The 18,263-nt window shown below is 41.3% G+C and overlaps 1 protein-coding gene and 1 non-coding gene across 2 annotated transcripts in view; one reads left to right on the forward strand and one right to left on the reverse strand.

Moving 5' to 3' along the window:
• The window catches only part of LOC148577342 (uncharacterized), a 35,097-nt gene that overhangs the window by 12,699 nt on the left and 4,135 nt on the right, over positions 1-18,263 (forward strand). The gene's annotated exons all lie outside the window — the stretch shown is intronic.
• On the reverse strand, positions 917-1,024 carry LOC148577343 (small nucleolar RNA R71). Its single transcript, XR_015903983.1, has one exon. It is a non-coding gene; the product is annotated as a small nucleolar RNA R71 (small nucleolar RNA).

Genomic DNA, 18,263 nt, shown 5'->3' on the forward strand with positions numbered 1-18,263 from the left:
CAAAACTACCTAACTAACTTTCTCTCTCTAATTTTTGAAAATCTCTTCCCTCTTTTTCAAAAATTCTTTTTAATTAACTAATTATTTTAATTTTTGATTTTAATTTTCGAAAATTACTAACCTTTTTCAAAAACTATTTTCGAAAATCACTAACTCTTTTTCAAAAATAATTTTCGAAAATTCTCTCTCTCTCATCTCATTCTATTTATTTATTCATCTACTAACACTTCTCTTCATCTCACATCTCTGCTCCCCTCACCCTTGTGTTTCTTTCCTTACATTACATTCTTTTCTTCTTCTTTTCTTCTACTCACACAGGGACCTCTATACTGTGGTAAAAAGGATCCCTATTATTATTATTTTTCTGTTCCCTCTTTTTCATATGAGCAGGAGCAAAGACAAGAATATTCTTGTTGAAGCAGATCCAGAACCTGAAAGGACTCTGAAGAGCAAACTAAAAGAAGCTAAATTACAACAATCCAGCAAGCACCTTTCAGAAATTTTTGAACAGGAAGAGGAGACGGCAGCCAAAAATAATAATAATGCAAGGAGGATGCTTGGTGACTTTACTGCACCTAATTCCAATTTACATAGAAGAAGCATCTCCATCCCCACCATTGGAGCAAACAATTTTAAGCTGAAACCTCAATTAGTTTCTCTGATGCAGCAGAACTGCAAGTTTCATGGACTTCCATCTGAAGATCCTTTTCAGTTCTTAACTGAATTTTTGTAGATCTGTAATACTGTTAAGACTAATGGAGTAGATCCTGAAGTCTACAGGCTCATGCTTTTCCCTTTTGCTGTAAGAGACAGAGCTAGAGTGTGGTTGGACTCTCAACCCAAAGATAGCCTGAACTCTTGGGATAAGCTGGTCACGGCTTTCTTAGCCAAGTTCTTTCCTCCTCAAAAGCTGAGCAAGCTTAGAGTGGATGTTCAAACCTTCAGACAGAAAGAAGCTGAATCCCTCTATGAAGCTTGGGAGAGATACAAGCAACTGACCAAAAAGTGTCCTTCTGACATGCTTTCAAAATGGACCATCCTGGATATATTCTATGATGGTCTGTCTGAATTAGCTAAAATGTCATTGGATACTTCTGCAGGTGGATCCATTCACCTAAAGAAAACGCCTGCAGAAGCTCAAGAACTCATTGACATGGTTGCTAATAACCAGTTCATGTACACTTCTGAAAGGAATCCTGTGAATAATGGGACGCCTATGAAGAAGGGAGTTCTTGAAATTGATACTCTGAATGCTATATTAGCTCAGAATAAAATATTGACTCAGCAAGTCAATATGATTTCTCAGAGTCTGAATGGAATGCAAGCTGCATCCAACAGTACTCAAGAGGCATCTTCTGAAGAAGAAGCTTATGATCCTGAGAACCCTGCAATAGCAGAGGTAAATTATATGGGTGAACCTTATGGAAACACCTATAACCCATCATGGAGAAATCATCCAAATTTCTAATGGAAGGATCAACAAAAGCCTCAACAAGGCTTTAACAATGGTGGAAGAAACAGGTTTAGCAATAGCAAGCCTTTTCCATCATTCACTCAGCAACAGACAGAGAACTCTGAACAAAACACTTCTAATTTAGCAAACTTAGTCTCTGATCTATCTAAGGCCATTGTGAGTTTCATGAATGAAACAAGGTCTTCCATTAGAAATTTGGAAGCACAAGTGGGCCAGTTGAGTAAAAGGATCACTGAAATCCCTCCTAGTACTCTCCCAAGCAATACAGAAGAAAATCCAAAAGGAGAGTGCAAGGCCATTGAATTGACCATCATAGCCGAACCCACAAGAGGAGAGAAGAACGTGAATCCCAAGGAGGAAGACCTCCTGGGACGTCCAGCGATCAATAAGGAGTTTCCCTCTGAGGAACCAAAGGAATCTGAGGCTCATCTAGAGACCATAGAGATTCCATTAAACCTCCTTATGCCATTCATGAGCTCTGATGAGTATTCCTCTTCTGAAGAGAATGAGGATGTTACTGAAGAGCAAGTTACCAAATACCTTGGTGCAATTATGAAGCTGAATGCCAAATTATTTGGTATTGAGACTTGGGAAGATGAACCTCCCTTGTTCACTAATGAACTGAGTGATCTGGATCAACTGACATTGCCTCAGAAGAAACAGGATCCTGGAAAGTTCTTAATACCTTGTACCATAGGCACCATGACTTTTGAGAAGGCTCTATATGACCTTGGGTCAGGGATAAACCTCATGCCCCTCTCTGTAATAGAGAAACTGGGAATCTATGGGGTGCAAGCTGCTAAAATCTCATTAGAGATGGCAGACAATTCAAGAAAACAGGCTTATGGACAAGTAGAGGACGTGTTAGTAAAGGTTGAAGGCCTTTACATCCCTGCTGATTTCATAGTCCTGGATATTGGGAAGAATGATGATGAATCCATCATCCTTGGAAGACCCTTCCTAGCCACAGCAAGAGTTGTGATTGATGTTAACAGAGGTGAACTAGTCCTTCAATTGAATGAGGACTCCCTTGAGTTTAAAACTCAAGGACATCCTTCTGTAAACATGGAAAAGAGGCACAGTAAGCTTCTCTCAAAACAGAGTCAACTAGATCCCCCACAGTCAAACTCTAAGTTTGGTGTTGGGGAGTCTCAACAATGCTCTGAACATCTGTGAGGCTCCATGAGAGCCCACTGTCAAGCAATTGACATTAAAGAAGCACTTGTTGGGAGGCAACCCAATTTTTATTTAATTATATTTTTATTAGTTATATGTCTTTATAGGTTCATGATCATGTGGAGTCACAAAAACAACTGAAAAAAATTTGAAGAAAAATCAAAAACAGCAGAAGAAAAATCACACCCTGGAGGAGGATCTCACTGGCGTTTAAACGCCAGTAAAAAGCATCTGGCTGGCGTTCAACGCCAGAACAGAGCATGGTTCTGGCGCTGAACGCCCAAAATGGGCAGCATCTGGGCGTTTGAACGCCAGAATTGCACCCTGGAGAAGAGCTGGCGCTGAACGCCCAGAACAAGCATGGTTCTGGCGTTCAACGCTAGAAATGGGCAACAAATTGGTGTTCAATGCCCAGAACAAGCACCAATCTAGCGCTGAACGCCCAGAGTTGTGTGCAAGGGTATATTGCATGCCTAATTTGGTGCAAGGTTGTAAATTCTTGAACACCTCAGGATCTGTGGACCCCACAGGATCCCCACCTACCTCCACTCACTTCTTCTCACCCCTCTTTCACACAATCCCATAAACACTCTTCCCCAAAACTCTTCACCAATCACCTAAATCTCTCTTCCCTATCACCACTTTACCACTTACATCCATCCACTCTTCCCCATAAACCTACCTCATAAACCCCACCTACCTTCAAAATTCAAAATCAATTTCCCACCCAAAACCCACCCTTATGGCAGAACCTTACCCCCCTCCCTTCCCTATATAAAGCCCTCCATTCTTCTTCAACTTCACACAACACAACCCTCTCTTCCCCTTCTTGGCCGAAACACCTCCCTCACTCCCTCTTCTCCATTTCTTCTTCTTCTTCATCTATTCTTTCTTCTCTTGCTCGAGGATGAGCAATATTCTATGTTTGGTGTGGTAAAAGCATAAGCTTTTTGTTTTTCCATTACCATTGATGGCACCCAAGACCGGAGAATCCTCTAAAAAAGGGAAAGGGAAGACAAAAGCTTCCACCTCCAAGTCATGGGAGATAGAAAGATTCATCTCCAAAGCTCATCAAGACCACTTCTATGATGTTGTGGCCAAGAAGAAGGTGATCCCCGAGGTCCCTTTCAAGCTCAAGAGAAATGAGTATCCGGAGATTCGACATGAAATCCAAAGAAGAGGTTGGGAAGTTCTAACAAACCCCATCCAACAAGTCGGCATCCTATTGGTTCAAAAGTTCTATGCCAATGCATGGATCACTAAGAACCATGATCAAAGTAAGAACCCGAATCCAAAGAATTATATTACAATGGTTCAGGGGAAATACTTAGATTTTAGTCTGGAAAATGTGAGGTTGGCGTTCAACTTGCCTATGATGCAAGGAGATGCACGACCCTACACTAGAAGGGTCAACTTTAATCAAAGGTTGGACCAAGTCCTCATGGACATATGTGTGGAAGGAGCTCAATGGAAGATTGACTCCAAAGGCAAGCCGGTTCAACTAAGAAGACTGGACCTCAAGCCTGTAGCTAGAGGATGGTTGGAGTTCATCCAACGCTCCATCATCCCCACTAGCAACCGATCTGAAGTTACTGTGGATCGGGCCATCATGATCCACAGCATCATGATTGGAGAGGAAGTAGAAGTTCATGAAGTCATCTCCCTTGAACTCTACAAAATAGCCGAAAAGCCCTCTCCTGGGGCAAGGCTAGCTTTTCCTCGTCTTATTTGCCATCTAAGTTACTCAGTTGGAGCTTCCATAGAAGGAGACATTCCCATTGAGGAAGAGAAGCCCATCACTAAGAAAAGGATGGAGCAAGCAAGAGAGCCCATTCATGGATCTCAAGAGACGCATGAAGCTCATCACCATGAGATCCTGGAGATGCCTCAAATGCATTTTCCTCCACAAAACTATCGGCAGCAAATCAACACCTCCCTAGGAGAATTAAGTTCCAACATGGGACAATTAAGGGTGGAACATCAAGAGCACTCCATCATCCTTCATGAAATTAGAGAAGATCAAAAAGCAATGAGGGAGGAGCAACAAAGACAAGGAAGAGACATAGAAGAGCTCAAGGACATCATTGGTTCCTCAAGAAGGAAACGCCACCATCACTAAGGTGGACTCATTCCTTGTTCTTACTTTCTCTGTTTTATGTTAAGTGCTTATCTATGTTTGTGTCTTCATTACATGATCATTAGTATTTAGTAACTATGCCTTAAAGTTATGAATGTCCTATGAATCCATCACCTCTCTTAAATGAAAAACGTTTTAATTCAAAAGAACAAGAAGTACATGAGTTTCGAATTTATCCTTGAACTTAGTTTAATTACATTGATGTGGTGACAATACTTTTTGTTTTCTGAATGAATGCTTGAACAGTGCATATGTCTTTTGAAGTTGTTGTTTAAGAATGTTAAATATGTTGGATCTTGAAAGAATGATGACAAGGAGACATGTTATTTGATAATCTAAAAAATCATAAAAATGATTCTTGAAGCAAGAAAAAGCAGCAAAGAACAAAGCTTGCAGAAAAAAAATAGAAAGAAAAAAGAAAAAGCAAGCAGAAAAAGCCAAAAGCTTTTAAAACCAAGAGGCAAGAGCAAAAAGCCAGTAACCCTTAAAACCAAAAGGCAAGGATAAATAAAAAGGATCCAAAGGCTTTGAGCATCAGTGGATAGGAGGGCCTAAAGGAATAAAATCCTGGCCTAAGCGGCTAAACCAAGCTGTCCCTAACCATGTGCTTGTGGCATGAAGATGTCAAGTGAAAACTTGAGACTGAGCGGTTAAAGTCAAGGTCCAAAGCAAAAGAAGAGTGTGCTTAAGAACCCTGGACACCTCTAATTGGGGACTTTAGCAAAGCTGAGTCACAATCTGAAAAGGTTCACCCAATTATGTGTCTGTGGCATTTATGTATCCGGTGGTAATACTGGAAAACAAAGTGCTTAGGGCCACGGCCAAGACTCATAAAGTAGCTGTGTTCAAGAATCAACATACTGAACTAGGAGAATCAATAACACTATCTGAACTCTGAGTTCCTATAGATGCCAATCATTTTGAACCTCAATGGATAAAGTGAGATGCCAAAACTATTCAAGAGGCAAAAAGCTACAAGTCCTGCTCATCTGATTGGAGCTATGTTTCATTGATAGTTTGGAATTTATAGTATATTCTCTTATTTTTATCCTATTTGATTTTCATTTGCTTGGGGACAAGCAACAATTTAAGTTTGGTGTTGTGATGAGCGGATAATTTATACGCTTTTTGGCATTATTTGTAGTATGTTTTTAGTAGGATCTAGTTACTTTTAGGGATGTTTTCATTAGTTTTTATGTTAAATTCACATTTCTGGACTTTACTATGAGTTTGTGTGTTTTTCTGTGATTTCAGGTATTTTCTGGCTGAAATTGAGGGACTTGAGCAAAAATCAGATTCAGAGGTTGAAGAAGGACTGCTGATGCTGTTGGATTCTGACCTCCGTGCACTCAAAATGGATTTTCTGGAGCTACAGAACTCAAAATGGCGCGCTTCCAATTGCGTTGGAAAGTAGACATCCAGGGCTTTTCTAGCAATATATAATAGCCCATACTTTGGCCGAGTTTAGATGACCCAAAAGGGCGTTGAACTCCAGTTCTACGCTGCTGTCTGGAGTTAAACGCCAGAAACACGTCACAAACCAGAGTTGAACGCCAGAAACACGTTACAACCTGGCGTTCAACTCCAGAAAGAGCCTCTGCACATGTAACATTCAAGCTCAGCCCAAGCACGCACCAAGTGGGCCCCGGAAGTGGATTTATGCATCAATTACTTACTTCTGTAAACCTTAGTAGCTAGTTGATTATAAATAGAACTTTTTACTATTGTATTAGACATCTTGGGACATCTAGTTCTTAGATCATGGGGGCTGGCCATTTGGCCATGCCTGGATCTCTCACTTATGTATTTTCAAACGGTAGAGTTTCTACACTCCATAGATTAAGGTGTGGAGCTCTGCTGTTCCTCATGAATTAATGCAAAGTACTACTGTTTTTCTATTCAACTCAACTTATTCCGCTTCTAAGATATTCATTCGCACTTCAACATGAATGTGATGAACGTGACAATCATCATCATTCCCCCACGAACGCGTGCCTGACAACCACTTCCGTTCCACCTTAGATTAGATGATTATCTCTTGGATCTCTTAATCAGAATCTTCGTGGTATAAGCTAGATTGATGGTGGCAATCATGAGAATCCGGAAAGTCCAAACCTTGTCTGTGGTATTCTGAGTAGGATTCTGGGATTGAATGACTGTGACGAACTTCAAACTCGTGAGTGCTGGGCGTAGTGACAGACGCAAAAGGAGGGTGAATCCTATTCCAGTATGATCGAGAACCTCAGATGATTAGCCGTGCTGTGACAGAGCATTTGGACCATTTTCACAAGAGGATAGGATGCAGCCATTGACCGCGGTGATGCCTCCAGACGATTAGCCATGCAGTGACAGCGCATCGGACCATTTTCCAGAGAGGATGAAAAGTAGCCACTGACAATGGTGATGTCCTTACATAAAGCCAGCCATAGAAAGGAGTAGGACTGATTGGATGAAGACAGCAAGAAAGCAGAAGTTCAGAGGGACGAAAGCATCTCTATACATTTATCTGAAATTCTCGCCAATGATATACATAAGTATTTCTATCTTTATTTTCTGTTTAATTAGTATTATTTTCGAAAACTCCGTAATCAATTATTATCCGCCTGAGTGAGATTTACAAGATGACCATAGCTTGCTTCATACCAACAATCTCCGTGGGATCGACCCTTACTCACGTAAGGTTTTATTACTTGGACGACCCAGTGCACTTGCTGGTTAGTTGTATCGAAGTTGTGAATGAAAAACGATTTATTAAGATGTGCGTTCAGAGTTTTTGGCGCCGTTGCCTGAGATCACAATTTCGTGCACTAGTGTTGCATACCAAAGAAATTTAAGGGTGAATGTGTAATTCTAAGTTTGGTGTTCCACCATGGAGCTCATTAAGAACACATTGCACCCTCAGCATAACTAGTTATCAGCTCCAAACAATCAGAAAATTTACTCAAAAGATGTTGTTTTCTAGTTTCTAGTCTGTTATCTGGTTCATAGTTTACTTTCTTAAATAAAAGTACTTGATGTTTTCTGCATAGACTCAATTTGCTGCATAAGGTAAAAAACTAAGTTTGGTGTTCACACACCAATCTAAGTTCAAAAGCCTACAAATATACATTCATGCTAACAATCTCTCAAGTGCTTTGGGAACAAGCAACTTCCAATAATTTGTAGGAATACAATCAACCCTTGGGAAGAACTATGCACCATCATCCAAAGAAACAAAGAAGGATACAAAAGCTATGGATGAGAATGAGAAGGACGAAAATAGAAAGACACCAAGAGGTTGTATTGTGGCTTAACTAGTTATATTTTGGAATGCTTAAATTGGAAGTCTGATTGTGCTTGTGTTAATAGTCAACTTTTAGTTTAAGTCATTTTGCATTTCGTTGTATTTAATTTTGCAATAAGTATGCTAGCCTAGGTGTGTGTTTTCACTTTCACTTGTTTAAATGCTTGTTTTGTCCCCTGAGTCTTTTCAATTTAAATAAAAGAAATGGTTGAACAGAAGTGGAATAGTTCCCTTTTAGCAAGAAATGAAATAACAGTAAGTGGTGATATATATGTTTGATTGTGTAGTAGCTCACTTATAATGAATAAAAGGATAGATTATCTCCCTTTTTAGTATAAACTAGCATGCTGTCTATGAATCTTAGTAAATAAAAGTCCTTGGATGAAAGAAAAACAAATAGAAAGAAAGAAAAAAAAAAGCCAAAAGTGGCAACAAAAACAAAAGAAAGCAAAGAATAAGGCTAGACACCAATAGCTTGGACCTTAGGACGCCTGTGGTAACTTTGTACTAGGATTTGCTTGGATGATTAGGTTCTATAGAGTGCTTTAACACTTGGTAACTTGGGTTAACTAACCTGGGATTATCAACCAAAAATCCATTATCAAGAGCAACTTAGTTACAAGGCCTTTAGTAACCCAAAGAGGTGCTGGGCACCAATGTCTTAAGAAGAATTGTGAGCCAAGTGTCTGTAGTGAATATGTGTTGAGTACAAATAAGCTAAGAAACTGCTACAACACATGACACTGAGCTAAAGTTTACAGAAAAAGAAAATAAAGAAAAGCAATTACCAATGATGAGTGAATAATAAGAGGTCATAACAGTGTGTTAATTGATGCTTAAAGGAGACAGTATATGCCTAAAGATCAATAAGAAGTGAGTTATTGCATCTTCTGCATAAAGCCCCATTAACTAATAATAATTACTTGCTGATATGAACATCACCTTCTGTTTCATTCTTTCTTCTCAATAACTCAGTACTTGCTTAGGGACAAGCAAGATTTAATTTTGGTGTTGTGATGCCAGGGCATCTTAGGCTAGTTTCACTAGCCTTTTTCTTTGTTTTTAATAGGTTTTATGCACTTTCTTGAGTTATAAGTAAGCAATTGGGGTAGAAATTCATGCATGCCTGGATTCATCCAACCATAGTTAATTTGATGCAATTTTATGATAATTTTGCTTTAATTACTTGTATGCTAAGAATGATGAGAATTCTCATAACTTTAGCAAGGATTTGATGCATGTATTGGTTGATGACAGGTGAAGGAAGGCATGGAAGAAAGTTGAAGAAGGAGCATGAAAAGATGAAGAAGAAGCAACGTTGGTGGCCAAGTTGGAGACTCAAGCATTGGTGGATGTTCAAGGATAGCTTCAAACACAAGCCACCTTGAGAGGAGCTCCCCATAAGTCCAACTTAAGGACAATAAACAAAAGTTCTAGGTGGGAGACACCCCACCATGGTAAAATCTTTCCTTTTTCTCTTTTGTAAATATTGATAGAATTAGCTTAATTTCATGTTTTGATTAGTTTGTTGAGTTTAGTTAGTAGTTAGGTATGTTAAATAAGGTTTTGTGGTGCTTTGGTAGCTGTTTGGAGGTTTGGAATTCTTGGTTTGGTGCAAAAACATGAAGACTTTTGAAAAAACAGAGCATCAAACCACGCGCACGCATATACGTGACGCAAGCATTTTTGACCATCCACGCGCATGCGTCACCCACGCATACGCATGGATTCAAAAATTTTCACCCCCAAGCCATTTTCCCGAGAGTTGCGCGAACGTCGCGCAAACGCTGTGCGAAACACGCACGCCAATTCACGCGTACGCGCACCTCACGCGTACGTGTCGCTCTCTAAATAACCCATCGACGTGCACGCCTGACACACGCGTACGCGTCGCGTCCATTTCACCTCAATCCACGCACACGCGTGACAGACGCGTACGTGTGGATGCCTTTTCTCATCACTCTTCTTTTCTTCTCTTCTTTCCATTTTTTTCCTTCTTCTCTCTTCTCTTCTCTTCTACACCTTCTCTTACCCCTCATCCAACACTTCCAAACACCATTCATAACTATTCCTTTTAGATAGTTAGTTGTATAGTTATTTTTATTTTCGTTTAATTTTTTTGTTTTTCCTAATAAGTGTTGGATTATTAATCTTGCTTACTATCTCTTGCTGCTGATTATTGATGAGATGTTAGTTTAATATCATTGTTGTTAATTGTCATTTTTGGATTCTCTTGTTAAGGTTACAACTCACTACTTGGTTTTGAATTTTTCATGCTTACTGTTTTAAATACCAAGTACATTAGACATTGCCTTCAAAGCACTTTAAATCTTTTAGAATTGCATGATTTGGCCACCATGTGATTTGAATTCTTTTCTTTGATTACGCAATTTCTTGATATTGGATGTTGTGCATTTACCTTAATGCATTGTGCTTCTTGAACATATGCACCCATATGTTTTTGGCTTGAATGCTTTCATGCTTCTTTATTGCTTGTTTGGTTGTTTTAACCCACAAGTTAAGAGCATCTCAAGCACATTAGAATGAGTGAAGTGCATGCTCCTTTTTGTGTAACTGTGACATAGCTCTTTTTATGCTAGTGCGTGTTCTAAAGGGCGGCTAATTTAGAATTCACACACTTGTTTCATTAATGTCAGACATTAAGTCACTTACTTCATTCTAGTGGTTTTACCTCATTCTTACAATGCATGCCTCCTTGGTTTTGCATTTACTTCACTATCTTGCTTTCTATTTTTAGGATGAATCATTATAAGCTAAAACAGAAGCGGAAGAAAGAACACGCAGCAACCGATTGACCTACCAGCTGAAGGTGGCAATCCGGAAAGTCACCGTACCCCCTTGCTCATCTTTGAATGCACCGAAGACGGTGCAAACTTTTAAGTGTGGGGAGGTCGGCCGACCAGTCGGCGTTTTTGGGTGACAAGTTTCTAATCCCAATACTTTTGCATTTCAGTTTTAGGTCTTTTAGGATTTTTAGTTTCATTTTCTTAATTTTGCATACATACACACAATAAGCTTAGTCAAAATAATGAAATTTTTTAAGATTTCTATCTATAGGGCGACCCAATTGAATTGCATGAAAATTTCATTGAACTTACGTGAATAATATATCTTGTGGAACATGATTTGAGCGAAGAACACAAGTTTGTGAGATTTGAGCCTTAATTGTGTGGTTACATCTTATAACCACTTATTTTCCTTCTTGTGTGCATTATTCTCTTCCTATGATTGTAATCTTTGATTTGTTTGATTCTTTATGTCCATTATTTTGTGTAGACATGCATTTATATGATTGAGGCCATCATCTCAAATAGCTCACTTGCCCAAATATCCTACCTTTTATCAACCTTTGTTAGCCAACTTTGAGCCTACGATTAACCCACTTGTTCATAATTTTAGCACATTACAAGCCTTGAAGCGAAAAATAATAAATGTCCTTAATTTGGATCTTTGATTAGCTTAGTCTAGTGTGTGTGTGTCATTCAAGTGTGGGAAACTTGGGACATTGGTTAAGAGAAAATGGTGTTTTTGTTTTGTATTTATATATTTGGGAATTGGGTATATACTCATGTGTTAATTAAATGTAAAACCATATGCATTGATGCTCTGATAGAGAGAGTTATCGTCGGTCTAGATTTTCTCTTATAGAAAAGAAGAACTTCGTTGTAAGCATTGCTCCAAACCAACAAATAATCCTCACATAAAAAATTTGAGTTGTCACAAGTACAAACCCCAATAAGAATTAACCGAAGTATTTAAACCTCGGGTCGTCTCACAAGGAATTGCAATGAAGTGGTCAATTATTGGCTATGAAGGAACAAGGGGTTTGGTTTATAAAAGGGCAAGAAATTAAATGGGCAAGAATTTAAATGACAAAAAGAGTAAATCAAGAATTAATAAAGGTTAGGTAAAAAACTCTTGGCTAGACATAGGTAATTGAGATCACCATCCTTGTCTACAAACCATGTATTGATAATTATGAGGAACCAAACTCATTAAGTCTACTTACAAAATCCTTAAGTACGTAATATCTGTTCCTAGGCCTGAAGTACGTCAAATGGCTTGATCAACATCAATCCATAAGTCCTAACCTAGCTACTAATTAACTTAGTAGTAGGCTAGAGTTAATGGTTATCAAATTGACTACTAAGGGTTCTCAAATCACCAATTCAATGAGACCTAATGACTCAAGGTCACTCAATTCCCTTAGCCTAGGTGTTCATACCCCAGGTCGGGCTATCCGACCTGGGCTAATTGAAGAAAAAATGACTGACCTCTTCAGATGGGTCTCCTCGACCTCCTCTCAAAAGAGGTTGGCCAAACTACCACGAGAGGCCCAGACAGGCCCAAACGAAGGGACACAGCCCAATCTAAAGGTAGCTAAAGCCTAGAAAGATAAGGGTGGTTTCCCTATGAGATAATATGACCTCACTTAAAGATGAAGATAAGATAACTGTTCATACCCTGGGTCGAGCTACCCGACCTGGGATGATTGGCGACAAAGCAACCGACCTCTTCAGGTCAGGCTACCCGACCTCTTCTCAAAGAGGTCGGCCAAATCAATAGGAGAGACCAATAAAGGGCCCAAATAGAGGAACACGACCCAAATCCACAGGCCGTACGAGCCTATAGAGATAAGGGCGGTTCCCTTGAAGATAAGCTGACCTCAACTCAAAAGATAAAGATAAGATAACATAACTAACTTATCTTATCTAAAAAGGTCACTATCACACCATTATAAATACACTGGAGCACCAAGGTATAACTCATACTCTGATTCTACATAAAAACCTGTTTAATACCCATGCTAACTTAAGCATCGGAGTCTCTTGCAGGTACCCCCCACCCTCTGGTGATGAAGGAATCAGCAGTGCAGCGGCCAACAAGTCGGAAACCATCGCTCTGGCCGCCCCCACCGGCCGGACACGTCGGCACCGACCAGCACAGAAGATCTCGACTGAGATCGACCTCCAGTTTCAGGTAACCCTCGGAACATTGGCTCCGTTGCCGGGGAACCTGGAAGTCATCCCAACACCATGGCAGACAACCATGACAACGATCACGATTCAGATCTAGAAAACAGAACGCCACACAAAAATGCGGACACCCCACTAAAAGACACCCCGGAGTCCAACGGAGACTAAAATCCAGCAAACCCGGGGGCAATAGAAGTACTTCAAGATCACTTGAAGCAACTTGAAAAAGAAACCCAACAACAACGAAAAATCGGGAAGGATCTACAAAGAGAGATACGACGACGTCGAGAATTGGAAAAAAAATTACAGCAATTGGAAGCCGATCTCAAATCGAAGGCCCCTCGGATCACTCCTGAGGAAAGCTCACGTAAAGAACAGGATCCATTCACCAGAGAGATCATGAAAACCAAAATCCCAAAGGACTTCAAACTCCCAGATATGACTTTATATGATGGTACCACAGATCCCAACCACCATCTCAGCAATTTCAGAAGCAGAATGTACCTTACCGATGCCTCAGACGTCGTTCGCTGCAAAGCTTTCCCAACAACTCTCACGAAGACAGCAATTCGATGGTTCGACAACTTACCTCCAAAGTCCATCCTAAACTTCGACGACCTGGCCAAAAAGTTCCTGGCCAGATTCTCCATCCAGAAAGATAAAGCCAAGCACGCCCCCAGTCTACTGGGGATCAAGCAAGGAGATCGGGAGAGCCTCCGCAACTACATGAAAAGATTCAACAAAACATGCATGGACATACAAAGCTTACCAACAGAGGCCATCATGGGACTCATCAATGGCCTACGAGAGGGGCCATTTAGCTAATCTATATCAAAGAAGTACCCTACCTCATTAGACGAAGTACAGGAGCGAGCAGAAAAATACATCAACATGGAAGAAAACACTCGATTAGGAGAAACCTCAAAATCTGGGAACCCCTACCGACATAAAGACAAAAAGAAAGAAGACCGACATGGGGAGAAAATTAAAAAATACCATAATTATACTCCCCTCAGAGCATCCCTAGTCGAAATATACAAAGAGGTCTGCCATACAAAAAAAATTCCCCCAGCACGGCCCCTTAAAGGAAAAAGAGGAGGAGGAAATCGGAAGGAATATTGTGAATATCATCGGGTCAGAGGACACGCCACCAACGAATGCTTCGACTTGAAAAATATCATAGAAAAATTAGTGAGGGAAGGAAAATTAGATCGATTCCTGGCCACCCGAGATGATGATCAAAGAAAAAGACGAAGGGATAAAGATACTGAACGAGCAGAACGATCACCTCGGACACCAGAAAGACACGTCCACATGATACATGGCGGATTCGCAGCAGGAGGGATCTCCAAATCTTCCCGCAAAAGGTATCTCAAAGAAGTATGTCACATCGAAGGAGAGGAGGAAGCACTCAACATCCCAGCGATAACATTCACTAAGGAGGACGCGTCCGGCATCATCACAGGACACGACGATCCCATGGTCATCACCATCATATTGGCAAACGCCAACCTACACCGCACCTTAATAGACCAAGGAAGTTTTGCCGACATATTATTCAAGATAGCCTTTGATAAACTCGGCTTAGAAGAAAAAGAACTTAAGGCATATCCAAACAGTCTGTTCGGGTTAGGAGATACCCCGGTTCGACCACTAGGATATATATCACTACATACAACCTTCGGAAAAGGAGACCAATCCAGGACCCTCAAAATAGACTACATCGTAGTCAATGTAAGTTCAGCTTACAATGCTCTCATAGGTCAGATAACACTCAACCAACTCAGCGCAATAGTCTCAACCCCACACCTATGTATGAAGTTCCCAACTCCAAAAGGGATAGCCACGATAAAAGCTGACCAAAAGATGGCACGTCGCTGTTATAACGAAAGCCTAAACCTCAGAGGTAAAGGAGAAGAGTTCCACGCAATCGAGTTGGGCGGAGTTCAACGACGAGAAGATCTTCGCCCCCAACCAGAAGGTGAGATAGAAAAAATTCAGATCGGGGACACCTCGGAAAAAACAACTAATATCGGCACAATCCTCAAAGGAGAATTAAAAGAATTGCTAATACAATTCTTACGAGATAATGTCGATCTCTTCGCATGGAAAGCCGCGGACATGCCAGGCATAGACCCTAAGCTAATGTGCCACAAGTTGGCGGTCTATCCAGGATCTCGACCGGTGCAACAGAGACGAAGAAAGCTTGGGCCAGAGCGATCCCAGGCTGTGGAAGAGCAAGTACAAGCACTACTGAAAGCCGGATTTATAAGAGAAGTCAAGTACCCACTATGGCTAGCCAACATCGTCTTGGTGAAAAAGTCGAATGGGAAGTGGCGAATGTGCACCGATTACACCGATCTCAACAAAGCTTGTCCAAAAGACCCATACCCACTTCCAAGCATTGACGCCCTGGTAGATGCTTCCTCTGGATATAAATATCTCTTATTTATGGACGCATACTCGGGATACAACTAAATCCCCATGTACCCACCAGATCAGGAAAAGACCGTTCTTAACACCAAAGGCAAACTACGGCTACATCGTGATGCCTTTCGGTCTCAAGGACGCAGGAGCTACTTATCAAAGGCTAATGAATAAAGCCTTCTCAGATCACATCGGAAAAATTATGGAAGTTTATGTGGACGACATGTTGATAAAAATACAAACCGAAGATACATTATTATCCGACCTGGCTCAAGTGTTTGACACCATAAGGAAACACAACATGCGACTAAATTCCGCAAAATGTACCTTCGCAGTAGAAGCAGGAAAATTCTTAGGTTTCATGCTCACACAAAGGGGAATTGAAGCAAATCCAGACAAGTGTCAAGCCATACTCAACATGAAGACCCCAACCTGTGTCAAAGAAGTACAACAACTTAACGGGAGATTGGCCGCCCTATCCCGATTCTTAGCAGGAGCTGCGATAAAATCTCTCCCCTTCTATGCTACTCTAAGAAAAGGAAAACAGTTCGAATAGAAGATGGAATGTGAGTAAGCCTTCAAAGACTTCAAGGAATTCTTAGGACGGCCACCTATCCTATCTCGACCACCAGAAGGAGAACCGCTCATATTATATCTCGCAGTAGGGAGCCGGGCAATAGCCTCAGCACTAGTCAGGGAAGACGAAAATGGGCAACAACCCGTCTACTTCATTAGCAAGGAACTACAGGGACCCGAGCTGAACTACCAGAAAATAGAAAAATTTGCCTATACTCTTATCCTAACATCTCGACGGCTCCGCCCGTACTTCCAGGCTCACACCATTAAGGTTCGAACTAACCAGCCCATAAAAGGAATATTGCAGAAAATAGATTTAGCAGGCAGAATTCTACAATGGGTAGTCGAGTTGTCAGAGTTTGACCTCAAATATGAAGCTCGGACGGCCATCAAATCACAGTATCTGACCGATTTTATCACAGAATTCACAGATGCCCTAGAAACCCCCACAGAATAGAATCTTTACATGGACGGTTCTTCAAATAAAACTGGAAGCGGTGCAGGCATGATAATAGAAAGCAACCAAGGAGCCCAGGTTGAGCTCTCCCTCAAGTTCGGGTTCCCGGCCTCAAACAACCAGGCGGAATATGAAGCGTTATTAGCTGGTTTGAAGCTGGCTAAAGAGGTCGGAGCTCAAAAACTCAACATTTACAGCGATTCACAAGTGGTCACATCACAAATAACAGGGAGCTACCAAGCCAAAGATCCCACCATGAAAAAGTATTTGGATAAAACCAAGGAACATCTCGAACAAGTTGGGGAGTATAAGATCTGCCACATACCCCGCGAACAAAATGCCCGAGCTGACGCACTCTCAAAACTAGCCAACACCAAACCAGGGGGTAATAATAGAAGCCTCATCCAGGAAATGTTGCAGAACCCGTCAATCTCGAAAGAGGAAAAAGTCCTGACTATAACAAGTCAGGACCAAGGATGGATGACCCCTATAGCCAACTACCTCAGAACAGGAACGCTCCCCACAGAAGAAAAGGAGGCAAAGAGGTTAAAAAGGGAGGCACAGTACTACACCATCATAAACAACATCCTGTACAAAAGAGGAATCTCAACACCTTTACTAAAATGTGTGCCAACCTCCAACACAAAGGAAGTGCTAGAAGAAATACACGGCGGTATTTGTGGCAATCATCTCGGAGCACGAGCTCTCGCCAAAAAAGTACTCCGGGCGGGATTTTATTGGCCAACTCAACAGAAAGAAGCCACAGAATTTGTAAAGACATGCCCACCATGTCAGAAACATGCCAACTTTCACATCGCCCCGCCAGAAGAGCTCATCAACGTGACCTCGCCTTGGCCGTTTGCAAAATGGGGACTCGATTTTCTCGGCCCCTTCCCACAGGGATCAGGACAAGTTAAATTCCTCATAGTAGAGGTAGATTACTTTACAAAGTGGATCGAGGCAGAGCCCCTGGCCAATGCCACCGCTCAAAGAAGCCAGAATTCTTATATAGAAACATTGTCACAAGGTTCGGGGTTCCATATTCAATAACCACAGACAATGGCACCCAATTCACAGATGCAGGCTTTAGAAAACTAGTAGCCGACTTGAATATAAAGCACCAGTACACCTCCGTCGAACATCCACAAGCCAATGGGCAGGCCGAAGTTGCTAACAAAGTCATATTGGCTTACAAGATGCAAAGGGAGCCTGGGCAGAAGAGCTTCCACAGGTCCTGTGGACATATCGAACAACGCCACATTTCACCACGAAGGAATCCCCCTTCCGATTAGCATACGGAATAGAGGCGATGATTCCAGTAGAGATTGAAGAAGGGTCGCCCAGAGTAGTTCACTACAATGAGGGAGCAAACTCCCAACTTCAGAAAGAAGAGCTCGACTTATTACCCAAAATCCAAGAAAGAGCTCGGATCAGGGAAGAAGCTCTAAAACGCCGAATGGCTTCCAGATATAATCAAAAGGTGGTGCCGAGAAGTTTTGCAGAAAATGATCTATCCTAATCCGAAATGATATCAGAACAACTCGACCAGGAGAGGGAAAGCTGGCAGCAAACTGGAAAGGACCCTACCGAGTTGTAGAAGTACTTGGAAAGGGCTACTACAGACTGTCTGAACTCGATAGACGAGAGCTTCCCAGGTCATGGCACGCCTGTAACCTCAGAAGGTACTACAGTTAGAAAAGATAAAAGATCTCATCATTGAATGCACTCTTTTTCCT

Source organism: Arachis ipaensis, chromosome B1 (assembly GCF_059453495.1).
Source record: "Arachis ipaensis isolate K30076 ecotype BB chromosome B1, ASM5945349v1, whole genome shotgun sequence".
Lineage (NCBI taxonomy): Eukaryota > Viridiplantae > Streptophyta > Magnoliopsida > Fabales > Fabaceae > Arachis > Arachis ipaensis.